This window comes from Chamaea fasciata, unplaced genomic scaffold (genome assembly GCF_029207755.1).
Source record: "Chamaea fasciata isolate MVZ Bird 193981 ecotype frontalis unplaced genomic scaffold, bChaFas1.0.hap1 SCAF_3, whole genome shotgun sequence".
NCBI lineage: Eukaryota > Metazoa > Chordata > Aves > Passeriformes > Sylviidae > Chamaea > Chamaea fasciata.
Genome location: NW_027094088.1, coordinates 91200103 through 91213877, shown reverse-complemented (window position 1 = coordinate 91213877; position 13775 = coordinate 91200103). Strand labels below are relative to the sequence as shown.

Below are 13775 nucleotides of genomic sequence, written 5' to 3'. Positions count from 1 at the left end.
TGCTAGGTATTTATTTTGTTTGATATTTCTATTAGACCCCTGTGATTTAAATAAGTAGGAGGCATAGAAAAAGTTTGATTTGCAATGACTGCTGTCTTGGATTGACTATCCATTCTTAATACCATTTATGTGATATTTGAATGTAAGCACTTATGACTGCAACTATTTTATATAGAAAATGGGGGCATTCATCATTAAGTCACCATATTAAATTAATTTCTCTGCTTTTTTAAAAAATTTTTTTAAACATCTTCATTTTTTTCAGAAGTTTTCTTGACATCTCAAAGTAACAGTAGCAGACCATGGATGAGTGTTTATTAATCAAATTATTGTTTCTTGTTTTCATCATCTTTTTCTGCAAACTCTGGAAAGAAACCCATAATAAAGTGATTGCCATGGCATTAAGATCCATAGTAGTCCTATCTGGAAAAAAAAAATTCTTAAATGATTCACAATAATATAAAATCATAAAATTATTTGGATTGGAAGGGACCTTTGAGGTCATCTAGTTCCAGCCCCCTGCCATGGTTAAACAAGCTAAACACCCCCAGCTCCCTCAGCTGCTCCTCACAGGACTTGTGCTCCAGATCCTCCACCAGCTCCACTGCCTTCCCAGGACTCACTCCAGCCCCTCAATGTCTTTCTCACAGTGAGAGGCCCAGAACTGGACACAGGACTCAAGGTGTGGCCTCACCAGTGCTGAGTACAGAGGGTCAATCCCTGCCTTGGTCCTGCTGGCCACACTATTGCTGATACAGGCCAGGATGCCACGAGCCTTCCTGGCCACCTGGGCACACACTGGCTCATGTTCAGCCACTGCCAAGCAACATTTCTGGGTCCTTAATTTACTCATTATTTTTGTTTGTGATCTGACATCAATCTACATATCCTATGTGATTTCTTTTAAGTTCACATAATGCAAAGCATGGCAAAATACTTTTTTGTACAGAAAATTTTCTAACACAATAAATGCATTTTATCTACTAATCCTCAATTTCTTCTTTCTTTTCTCCAAATAGTGTTCCAACCAAAGCTCTAGATATAAAGATAGGTTTGGGGCTCTTATTTTCACCTTGTCACCTGAAATATTTCAGTAGAGAAAGTCCTAGTGTTAAAATATATTTTTTTCTTTTAATTTTACACTCCAAGTTCATCCAAGAACTCATTTAACTCAAGAAAAGCCAAAAATTACTTCTGCTTTGATTAGATAATGGGGTTTTTTTTTACTCAGCCACCTGAATTAAATACCTTGAAAAGCTTCTCAGTGCTAGTCTGATTTCATCTTGCAATCATTACCATTGTTTATACCATTTGTTATCATTCATATACATTATAGTTTTATTCATCCATTTCAAGAGAGATGAATTTAGACTGGAATGCATGCAGAGAAATCGTGCTAGAAATGGGCAACTGAATGGAGACTTTATGTTTGGAAAGGACACTTGAGAAAAAACACATTCATTTAATTCAGGAAGTAAAATATAGAAATCAGTCTGTAAAATCATCAGAGTGACAGCTGAGAGGGACAGAGAAGAGCGATTTTAAGTTAAAAAATTGACAATGGAACAAATCAGTTTGAACTAGTCATAAATAAACTGTGTCTAGATTTTACCTGTCTGAATATGAAAAGTGGAAATTGTCTTCCACCTGGGTAGTAGAACAAGAAACAGCTGATTTCCCCATAACACATATAATTCAGTTCTGTAGATCTTAATGTCTTTTATTGTTTCTTTAACAATTGTTTCTTCTACAGACTCTCTACAGACCGTATCACTCACACTCCATACCCATTTCATTAAGAACTAATCTGTGTTCAGCAAGTCAGAGTTCCTTCTTCACCAGATATTGGCTCAACTGTCCTTAGGAAAGATAGTGAAAATGCCCTTCAAAAATATCAGTTTATGGTGATTGGTGTTTTGTTTTGGTTTTGTTTTTTCACTTTCTGCCTCCATTCCTCAAGAAATAATGTGGAGAAGTCCAATGTATAATCAGAGACCCCTACTGTGTGATTTGCTTGCCAGACAACCCATCTAAACCAGTTCTCTACATCAGGCGCCAGGTTGGGTTTTTTCTGTTTGAACAAATCTACTGTTTCTGGCTGCATAAGCACACCTCTGTCAGGAAGGCTGAAGAACAGAGAGAGGGAGATGCACCTTAAAGCTGAGAAAGCTGACTTTGATTAAGATAAACAACACCCATTGTGCTTTAGAAAATTCAGAAGCAGTTGATAGGCAGATCTTCTGAATAATCACTAAATGTTCTCAGCAGTACATTTGAGGATTAAGCATTAAAGCTGGGAAGCAGACCTTGAAGGAAAAAAAAATAAAAACAAGCTTTGGCCACCAAAGCATATTTGCTTATTTTAAAAATAGCTAATTGGATTTGCTCTTCTGCAATTCTCACCACTCAAGCAGTCCAATCAATACTAACATGTGAAAAAAAATCAGTTAATTCTAGGGGGCTTTCCCTAGAAAATTTATCCTTGGCATGTCCCCGTTCTTTCAGTTAAATTTTAGTCATCAGTAGCATTTTGGGAGCAGAGTATTTGTCTTCTTGTGCATGTACATCCTAAGGTCAGCTTCAATTGTGCATTGATGTCAGATCAATTGAATAGAAATAGAAATAAGTAGAACTGTCTGAACAACAGGATTCTCACAGCTCAGGGTAAACTATAATTTTTGATCCATCCCTGCATCCCTGTGGACATCCCTGTCAAGAAGCAAGTCTGTATCCTGCACAGTTCCATTCCAGTGTACTGTCTCTGGCTAAGATGGAATGAAATTTCCTCATGGTATCGTTTTTGTGCTGTGCATTTGTAGCTAAAATAGTATTGAGAACACACCGATGTGTTGGCTTTTCTGAGCAGTACTTGCACTGCATCAAGGCTTTCCCTCCCTCCAAAGGGCAGTAGGCTGGGGGTGAGCAAGAGGCTGGGGGGACAGTTGACCCAAATTGACTTAAGGGATATTCCATACCATATGACACTGCAATCAGCTGCTGAGGGCAAGGAGGCAAATGTGGGTGTAGTTGTGGTTATGCTCTTTGGTTCCAAGCAACTGCTAGAGGTGTGGAGGCCCAAAGAATGGCTGGAAATCTGCCTGCCACTGGGACGTAATGAATATTAAGATGCCTTATCTCATTCGGTGAGCTTTTCTATTTTATTTTCTGCCCCTGTTTTGTTAAGGGAGTAAACAGCAAAATGCTGGGAGTTAGGCAGCCAGCCAAGATAAACACACTACATGATTAATCCTGTCTGCACTGTAACCCACAGCTTACAACCACAGAATTATGTAGGTTGGAAGGCCCTTTAGCAATTTAAACTCCTTTGCTTTGAGCAGGTTCCCTTTATGCTGGCTGCTCATGGACTTCTCCAAATGAGTTTCGAATATATCCAAGGATGGAGATCCCTCAGCCTCTTTGGAAACTCATTACAGTGTCTGATCACACTCTTGGTGAGGCTTTTTCCCTAATATTGATCCAGAATCTACATCTTCCAGCTCTTGTCCATTACCTCTCGTTCTTTCTCTAAAAGTCCATCTCTTTTGTCTCTTATTTCCTTCCATTAGATAGTTGAGGACAGCATTAAGATCCCCTCCAGAGCCATCTCTCTCCAGACTCAACAAGCCCAATTCCGTCAGTCTCCTTTCGCAGGGAAATTGTTGCAGCTCCTGGCCAATCTTGTTCCAGTTTATTCATGTTTTTCTTGTACTTAACTAACACCTGGGTAACATTACTTTAGGGGAGAAGGCACTTTCTCACTAAGTCTGATTATGTTCAGGACCTGCAGTTTTTATGACTCAGATATAAATCATACATAGATACATAACAGCCTTCTTAAAATGGAAGTGTTAAGCTATTGTAACAAAGGGACAGTATTTCCTTAGACAGCTGCTGGTATCCTCATCTATCTTAAAAATCTTTTGATCTCCTGATGATAATGAAGCCAGTTGTAACTTCTTCTGGTCCCACAAGGTCCTGTGTCTCAGCTGGCTGCTCCAAAATAATTACTTTCCATGGAGCAAGTGTTCACTTTTAGACCTGCAGGAGAGTTCTTTTGATCTCCTGGATGCCAGGAACATTTCTGTTCTTCTTCAGAATAGTTTTTCAGCTCAGTCTTTTCACAGGCAATGATACCAAATTTTCCCTTACTTCCTGTGCTCTGACTTAACTTGAACCATTCTTGTTATGCCTTTAAAAATGAACCAATTTCCTGATTTACTAATAAATGCAATCTTGTGAAAATGTACCAATAATCAATTCAATATACTGACTAAATTGTACCATTTTACTGTACTAAATCAGTACCATTTTAAATACATAATTTGAGTCTTCAAAGCACAAACGTTTTAAGAAGTTTCTCAAATCTCCTTCTGGGATATAAACAGAGATTAAATATTAGTAATTACTTTTATCTGGATTCCACCATATCATGGTCCCGGAGAAGAAGACACCAAGTTAGCTGTTTGATATTAAGTTGTAGGAGAAGGGAATACAGGTGACCTTGCCCCTGATAAGTAACAGCTGTGTTAATTACTCAATACAGCCTCTCCCCTGATAAGGCACAGCTATAGCCAATAAAGGTAAGTGTGATAAAAGGGAGTGGGTTAGCTAGTGAAAGGGGAGGAACATTGAGGAGGAGAGAATCACGAGGAAGGATCCTGGGGAGAGAATCACTGCTGTAAGGCCATTCTGGGTCTGCAGTTAGAGCCTTTTGTTGGAACCTGCAGTCACAGTCTAGCTGGGTAAGAGCCTGCATTCAGAGTCTGCAAACTAATACATGTGGTCATAGTTTAGCAGGAAATAACCAGCAGTCAGAAGCTGCAAGGGAAACCTACAGCAGGAGCTTGCTGCAGCCAGAGTCAGTGACTAGTTGGAGTCAGGGTGGCTGAGGTGAAAAGAGGAATAAACCAGGACCCCTTTCATGCTGTGATAAACAAGATGTCTGTGCCTTGGCTCATTTTTACCCACTAACAAGAGGGCTGCTGCAACATTAAGTCTTTCATACATGGGAAATGTTTCCTATGTAACTGAGCACAGGTGTAAAGGTGTTCTTTCTATGTCAGGCTGACTTCTCTAAGGATGCTGGGAACTCTCCTAAGACCAGAAGTAAAGAAAACAAATCACCAAACCTCTGAGTTCTGTCTTATAATGCAAAAGCTCAAAAAACTACCATTAACCTGACCCAAACACTCAGAAGTTATTACAGAGCAGCTCCAAACAAGTTTCACATTTGCTAATCCTTGTTCTCATGGGGGATTTCAACTGATCAGATATCTGCTGGAAGTACAACACCCCAGAGAGAAAACAGTCCAGAAGATCCTGGGGTGTGGAAGAGATCTTCCTGACATAGTGGGTGTGCCAACTGGGAGAAGTGCTGTTAATGAACAGAGAAGGACTGGGTGGTGATGTGATGGTTGGAGGCCTCTTTGGCAGAGAGATCACATAATGATGGAGTTTTTGGTTCTTGGAGAAATAAGGAGGAGGGTCAACAGAATTGCCGCCTTGGACTTGTGGAGGGCAGAGTTTGGCCTGTTAGCAGTCTGGGTGGCAGAGTCTCTTGGGAGGCAGACCTGAATGGCAAAGTGGCCCAGGAAAGATGGACATTCTTCAAGAGATAAATCTTAAAGATCAGGAGCAGGCTGTCCCTGTGTGCTGAAAGATAAGCTGCTGGGGAGCAAGTTGGCCAGAACTCAGGAAAAAAAACAAGAGATTTTATGATCTTTGTGAAGAAGAGGAAGGCAACTCAGGAGGATTCCAAGATGTCATAAGGTTATGCAGGGAGAAAATTGGAAGGGCCAAAGCCCAACTAGAACTTAATCTGGCCATTGATGCAAAAGACAAGAAAAAATGTTGTTATGAATACGGAGAGGAAATAGCAAATTGCACCAAGGAACATTTAGATAGGATATTCTAAAAACTTCCTTCACAGAAAGGGTTGTGAAGCACTGGAACAGGCTGCACAGGGAAGTAGCTAAGTCACCATCGATGGAGGCATTCAAAAGATGTGTAATTGTGGCACTTTGGGATGTGGTTTGGTGGTGGACTTGGCAGTGCTGGGTTAACAGCTGAACTCAATTATCTTGAAGGTCTTTTCCAACCTAAACAATTCTATTATTCTATATAAAGGACTAAGATGAATTAGGGAAAAAAAGCCTCAAATAAAAAAAAAATCGAGTACTAGAACTAGACCAAACATGAGTTTTCTTCTGATGTTGCTCAAAAGGCAGAAATTTTATTTAAAAGATAGTGCTTTTTCTGAAGTTTTGTGCTGTGATGACCTGGAAACACTACAGACACCAATGACTAAACACTAAATAGCAAATAGTGAATAAAACTAATGAATATCTTTAAAAAAAACCCTCAAGCAAAGAAAAACAAGTTCCTTGAGAATTGTTTAAAGAAAAAGCATTATTCACTGGGTATAATTATTCAAATGTTGTGGTGCTGATGATGGAACTGTGTTCAGCAGAACAGTCGTCAACGATGGGCCTGAAGCTTCTGGCCTCACGTGAATTAAACACTGTGCTATCCAAAAAGAGGTGTTATATGTACAAAAATGGCCTCTGAATTTAATAGAAGTTTTTTCTCTTTTCCATTCAATAAAAAGGGTTATTCATCAAGTCAAAGGCACAAAACATTATGACAGAGTGTTCTGATCACCAGCACTGCTCCTTCTTGCTGAGCTAAGGTGGTTATCACACAGAAATGTTTTGAGGAGAGTGTAAAAATTCAGGAATTAGAGCTTTTTATTTCAGGAGAGCAATGCAGAACAGGCATTGTGATCTAACCAGCAATGATGGTGTATTCAGACAGATTTGGGTGATATCTTTAAGTTAAATATGTCCAAATTCTATCTGAAGAGATGACATTCAAACAGTCTGAAATGACAGACAAGTTATCTGCATTTCAGAAAGCCTAGCCTGTGGGATGACAGGAAACAACAAAAACAGTGATGTAACCTACTTGATCTTTTTGTGGACTTCTATGAAAATTAACATCTATGTGTATACAATGAAAACACACACAATTGAACTCTGCATATTTAGAAAACAAGCTCAGGAAGTATTCTGAGATGACACTTGACTGTAGAACTTATTAAGAATCTTATCTATGAAGCAGATTTTAATTGTGCTTCTCTGATCACCAAAAATATTGACGAAGTTTTCTTTTCACTGTACAGTGAAGATAAATCAGAGGCACTTTAGCCTAAAATAATATTTAGTCTAGCATTGTTGCACTAAAATAAAATTCCAACTGATATGGTTTTCCTGCTATTTGGGTCTACAGTGAACTGCAGGTTTCAGGATCTATAATATTAAGCAAAAACTGGGGGTGTACCTCTAATCATTTGTTCTCCACCCCTCACTTCAAGAAAGACATAGAGGTGTTGGAACAAGTTCAGAGAAGGGTAACAGAGCTGGTGAAAGGTCCGGAGAATAAATCAAATGAGGAGCATCTGAGAGAGCTGGGGGTGTTTAGCCTGTAGGAAAAGTGGCTCAGGGGACACCTTATCACTCTCTACAGCTGTCTGAAAGGAGGTTGTAGCAAGGTGGGGTTTGGCCTCTTCTCCCCGGTAACCAGCGACAGGACAAGAGGGAATGGTCTCAAGCTGTGCCTGGGAAGGTTCAGGTTGGATGTCAGGAAGGATTTTGTCACTGAAGGGTGGAAATGGAACAGTCTGCCCAGTGGGGTTGTGAGGTCGCTTTTCCTGAAAATATTCAAGAAGCGACTGAACATGACAGTGCTATGATTTAGTTGATATGGTGGTTTTTGGTTGAAAGTTGGACTTGATCTTGGAGGTCTTTTCCAAATTTAATGATTCTATGAACCTATGAAACCTCACAGGAGATTGCATCTTGCTTGTTTGAGGATAGGTTTGCAAAATCACATCGAATAGTAGAGATATTGCTTCATGAAACCAATTTAGTTTTCACCAAGTGTCTCCTATCTTCTTACTCACAGAGTAAAAACAAACAAAAAACTCCCTAATGTACCTCAAGCAAAATCACATTTCCAAGAGCATTACACTGCAAGTTATCTTCTAAGCAGCAGCTATGAGGGGCAGTGATTTTTGGTAGGTGAGCATTTGATCAACTGTCAGAAAGAGAAATCGCATCAATCCCATCCTGAATTAATGCTCTGACATGCACTGACACTTTTCACAGAACTCCAGTGAGTGACGCTGCTTTTCTCCAGGATTTGTCCCATTCAGGCTGGCAACAATGAATTGAGAAAGCTGTGTAAACAAATCTCTGATGATCAGATGAGTAAGCAATGTGGATGAGGAAAGCATTAGTGCAGAAAAACCCTGTAGACCAGGCTGTGTTTTCCTGTCTAACCTCCAGTCAGGATGGAGAACAATTTTTGACAGCATTGGTTTCTAGTGGCTACTGAGCCACTACTTAAAAGAGCAAGTAGTGGCTCAGTAGCCATCCTGTACTTTCTCTGTGGTTTTGTCTGTGAATAATATAGGGGGAGTTGTTCTTTGAGGCTCTTTCAGAATCTTATTTTCCAGTCTCGCTTCTTACCTTTTGCAAACAAAAATATTTGAGAATTTCCCTAAAAGTCCTCTCTCCAAACAGCACCTGTTTAGCAGAATAACCTTAAAACAGACATGAGAAGTGGCATTTTCATTAAAACAACTGCAAATTCCCTGCTACTTGTATAAGTTTATTTTTCCATTATTGACGTTGGCTAAAATCCAGGCCCACTGTACCATCTTACAAAATGTGCTACAAAGTGAATTTGCTACTACAATCAAATGCATCTGTCACTCCAATTATGCAAAGCAACTAGTTGACTGCAAAACTGCATCAAAAAGTGAATTAGGATCTTTCATTCATTTACACAAGAAATGCCAACATGACATACATGCTCATTTTGTAGTAAAGGTACTATATTACCACAACTACAGAAATTTGAGTCTGTATGAGAATGCAATCACCATAATACAAAAAAACATTTTTTCACTTTGTTCGATACCTCAGTTGCCATGAACAATGTCCTGTGGAATAAAACCTGACTTATCAAAGCCATATTTTTAAAAAAATCCAAAAGAATCTTCTTACCCTAACAATTTTATCAAAGGGGCGGATTCTGATAAACTTTTTCATGTTGTATAACAATATGTTCCACTAATATCCTCAATAATATCAGTAGAACTCCTTGAGATTTAAGATGTTATTAATCATGATGATATTTAAATCTCACTTTACATAAACTTCTCATCTGCAACACAGAAACCTAAATATTGGTGAGGATCCAGTGATGTGAGCTGGTGAATTGAGGTTTGAGTTCATTCTTAGTGAAACAAATAAGCCACAGAATCTTTCAGGATGTTTAGGTCTTGTTGAATTTTGGAGGTACTGAATATGGAGGTTGTGGAACACCCATCATCAAAGATCTATAAGAATATGTTACACCAATCCTTTGGAAAGAGGGAAAGAGACCTTGTCTGGCCTTTGGATAGACTGATGGACAAGAAAAGTTCTTGAGGTTACTTCTAGCCCCAGTGTTTCTGATTTCATGACATGTGACAGAAGGCCATAACTCTATGCCATTCACATCACTATAATCCAAATCAAAACCTCAGGTTTCATCCTGAATGGCTAACATGAAGACAAGTGTGACATTTTGTTTTACAGTTGTAGGACTTGTTTTGATGTATGCTTTCTGAAGAGAAAGAATACTTTCTTATCTTCACTAGAATATAATTTAGGAAACAGTATATTTTTATACATTCTGGACATATTTTCAGAGGCTTTTTAATAGAACTTCTGTAATCTTCCTGTCAAAAATTCATATTTTGATAACTTCATCTTTCAATATCCATATCAGCTGGAGCCATACCAAGATGTATGCCATTTAAATGCCCTTTTCCTGGCATTGGGAAATACGGGGGGGGAGGGGGAATAGTCATAAATAGCAACATGAAGAATCTCTGGGCTTCTTAAACATGTGAAGAACCGCTTCAGAAAAGCACTGTTTTTTTGTATTACCTATAAATGTATTTTACAGAAGTCTGAATTCAACACCTAAAAACTCCATAAAGGACATACAGGCATGTTTTCACAGCATGTACATAGTGAGTGGAAGAACCTCAAGCTCTGGAATGAGTGCATCTGAAATGCTACTTACCAAGGCTATCTCCAGCTATGGGATTCTCTGACTAGAAGCCCTTGTTGGATTTAAGACTATACACAGTCTGCTGGAAGATTCATATGTTTGTAAAAGATTATTTGCCCAGCTATGCAGGATGTACCTAAGAATACTTGACTAGTCCTTGATTATTTGCCAAGAACTAACACATGTTATGTAATTACATTTTATGTAAGTCCTTCTACATCTAAACCATTCCAAACTGGATCTTTTTCTGCTTGTATTATAGCCCTAACCATGAGACCAGCAGTAAGTCTATGTATTTACCAGGTATGCATCACTTCTCATGACAGAATCCACAGCCAAGATTATAATTCCTTGATGGTAATAGAGGATAGTCCTGGGTTCTGGTTTACACTGCTAGAGCAGTTTATTCATCTTTAAAAGATTCCTTGTCACCGGCCTTCAGCAGTGCTTAAACACAGCCACAGGATTTACCCTACGTAAAAATGTAGATTTTAAGTAAGCACTGATTTGGAGATAATGTCCTGCTCACTTTAACCCTTTGTAGTGCTTATGAACCTGGAGCTCTTTGCTGTACTATGTCACCCCTTCAACAGGAAGGCTGCATGAAAAGTCTTTCGCAGCATAGTCTTTAACTTGGCAGAAAAAAGAGATGCTTTTGATTGGATAAGGTGGAACTCTTTAATTTCTTGCACAAATATAAAGTAAATTGCATAGTAGAAAACTGACCTTCTCCCCCCTCACAGTTTTCCTTATATTGGTGGGCAGTACTACCTTCCCTAACTGTGCTTTTAAATAAATACAGCCACATGGCACATTTACTGCTGAATTCAATATGGTGAATGTTTGTAAGGTGTCTTCTGAGCATTTTTAGTCCCTGGGCACTAAAATTTCTGCTTTTGTGAATGATGAAGCCTAAATGTTAAATAGATGGCAAGACACTGTTGAGCTGAGATGGTTTTGTCACCACAGCACTTGGAGCCTAGGGGTACTTCACCATCTTAATGTTCAGGCATTTTTCTGGGTAGACATAGTTGCTTTGTGGATATAACTTTTAGACTCCTTCCTGAATTTCATCAAAGTTGCACTCTATTTGCCCAAGTACTTTTTTCAGATCTTTCCAAGTCAGTATGAAATACGAAATACAAAATAAAGACACAAATACTGGGAATGTGTAGCCCACACTAAACCAGAGGTGATTAAAATTCATCATAAATGTCAGTGAATAGTTCACTTACTATATTTTTAAATTGAATTTTTACATGACAGTTGTCAAGCAACAGATTCTGCCAGTCACACATGTCCACTATTATTACAAACTCATCTATATCCCTGGGTTTTTCTGTCTTCCTGGATTTCTGGAACACAGAGTATTAAAACAGAAATGTTCAGAAAGTGAGATATGTTATTAAAGTTTTTTATAAATCCTTGACTTTCAGTTCTTTTTTGGGGGGGTTATGTCCAAATGACCCATACAATAAGATGCAATAAGCCTGATCTGCCATGTTGAGAAAAAATATTGCATGCTTAAGAATGTATTACTTTAGGAGTCATCTCTTGGAAGATGCTACTCTCTGGGAAAAGAAGGAAATAACTTTATCCAAAAGTTAAACAGTCATCCATGCTTATTTTACTAGTCATTATATTCGGCTTTGGAAAAAAAAAAAAAAAAAGCAATGTTGCAGCTAATAAACATTTTTTTTGGTTATGGTTTGTAAACATTTGCAGAAGTACATAGTTGCTTTTCTAAACTAACTAGTACAGGGAAGGGAAAAAGCTGGAGAACAAGACAATTCACAAGCAAACCTCCAAACGGCATATGACTAAAATATGAGACATGATCAAGCAACAGCAAATGTCATAGACCTTTAAAGTATTTTAGAGATGGCTAAATATGGTCACTGACATAAAAAATGAACTCTCTGCATAAACCTATCAATCATTAATGTAAAACTCCTACCATGTGCCTCAATCCCAGCTCCAGTCCCACAATCTGTTTGTAACCCTTGGATTTAACCACAGTGGTAGCTGTAGTCATCTGACCTCACTGACAGTATTGAACATCTCCTTTTCATGTAAGATTAAATATGTAGAGGAAGTACTCTATGATACAAACCAAAGACCATTAAATTTGATACACATGCTTCTTGAACAAATGCTTTGGTTTATATGCAGCTATGGAAACATGGTACACTGAGAGAGACTTCTGAATGAGAAGACAGGCACTGGTTTTCCAAGTGTTTTGCATAAAACTAATGCTCTCTTATTCAAAGTTCCCTGGGCTACATCATCCCTCCACCACCACAAAGTCTTAAGGGCTGAAGGACAGGAAATTCTATGAGTTTAGCTTGCCTCACCTGAAAAAAACCCTGTCCAAAGTCCTGCAGCTGAGACACTTAAGCCAGAAGAGGCTGAAATCATAACAGTTCAAAAATTTTTAATTCTTTCACTGTTTTGACTAAAGAGACAATTGAACTTCAAATATTCAAGAACTTAATAAATCTGGATTATGACTTTGTTATTTCTTTATTCAGGAAGTAATTTTAAATGAAAAAGAAGGTGGAAAAAATATAAGTTTTTAATGTCCTTATTTTCTTTCAAGCTATAACTTCTTGTTTCTAAAATATGTTTTTGCCTTTTTATCTTCCTGCCAAGTGGGTAAAAGAAGATTATTTTTTAAAATGAGCAAAAAAATATTTATGGGTGTTTTAAACCTTGTTTGAGGGATAAAAGGATGCCAAATAATTTATTTTCCTGTTTAAAGGACAATCAAATAGGGAATTCCAAATCTTCATGTCAACAATAGACTATACAGGGCCTAGATAGCCTAAAATTGTTCATGTCAAAGCTTTCAATGCAAAACTTTTTTTTTCAATGTAACAGAAAAAATCCTAATATAGAAATTTGTGAATAGGACAAGACCATTTTTGACAAATACATTATTCATAGCAAACCTTTAATTTAGATCCTGTCTTGAAGTACTACATTAGCTGTCAGTCACTTCTGCAAACATCTTGGATGTCACATCAAGGCTTATGTGTTTATTTGGCTGAATATCTTCTTATTTATTTTGATTGTTTGAATGCCAAGAATTACAGAAAATGGCATTACCTGGTAATGCAGTCAAATACTCTCAATTTCAAATACAGACAAAAAAATCTTCCTTTTTCATAAGCAGTTTCATGTTTGGATTAAAAGACATATTCTTCTCTCATTTATTCCACTGTAGATTCTCCTTTCCTAGATTGAAACATTGAAGAAAACATGAGCTTACATTATGACGTGAGTAGGATCCCTTTTATTGAAACAGGCTTTCTGAAACACTTGACTGCAGTGTGATACTTACCAAACTATAATTATCAACGGGGAAGAATATCCTACATTGCACTTTCTAAAAGCAGTTTGCTTGGGTAAGAGCATTAATGACAGTGTCAGCAGCAAAAGCTCCTGGCTCCGTGCTAGGCTGGGTGCAGGCACAGAAGGAGTAGCTTGTGTGATACTCGTGGGATGCTTACCACAGCTTGAGAGCTCTGGCCCAGGCCCAGACTTATATTTAGAAGACACCAGTGCAGTAGTCACCTTAGTCTTGTCATGAGGCAGTGCAAACAGTTTTTCCGTGACACCTGGTGCCTGACGGGGCACACGGTGCAAAG

At 38.3% G+C, this 13775-nt stretch overlaps 1 long non-coding RNA gene across 1 annotated transcript; it reads left to right on the top strand.

The window, feature by feature from the left end:
* Window positions 1–4632: 4632 nt before the first annotated feature.
* On the top strand, window positions 4633–6782 carry LOC136287830 (uncharacterized). The gene is made up of 2 exons (XR_010720365.1): window positions 4633–4742; window positions 5064–6782. It is a non-coding gene; the product is annotated as an uncharacterized lncRNA (long non-coding RNA).
* Window positions 6783–13775: the final 6993 nt, after the last annotated feature.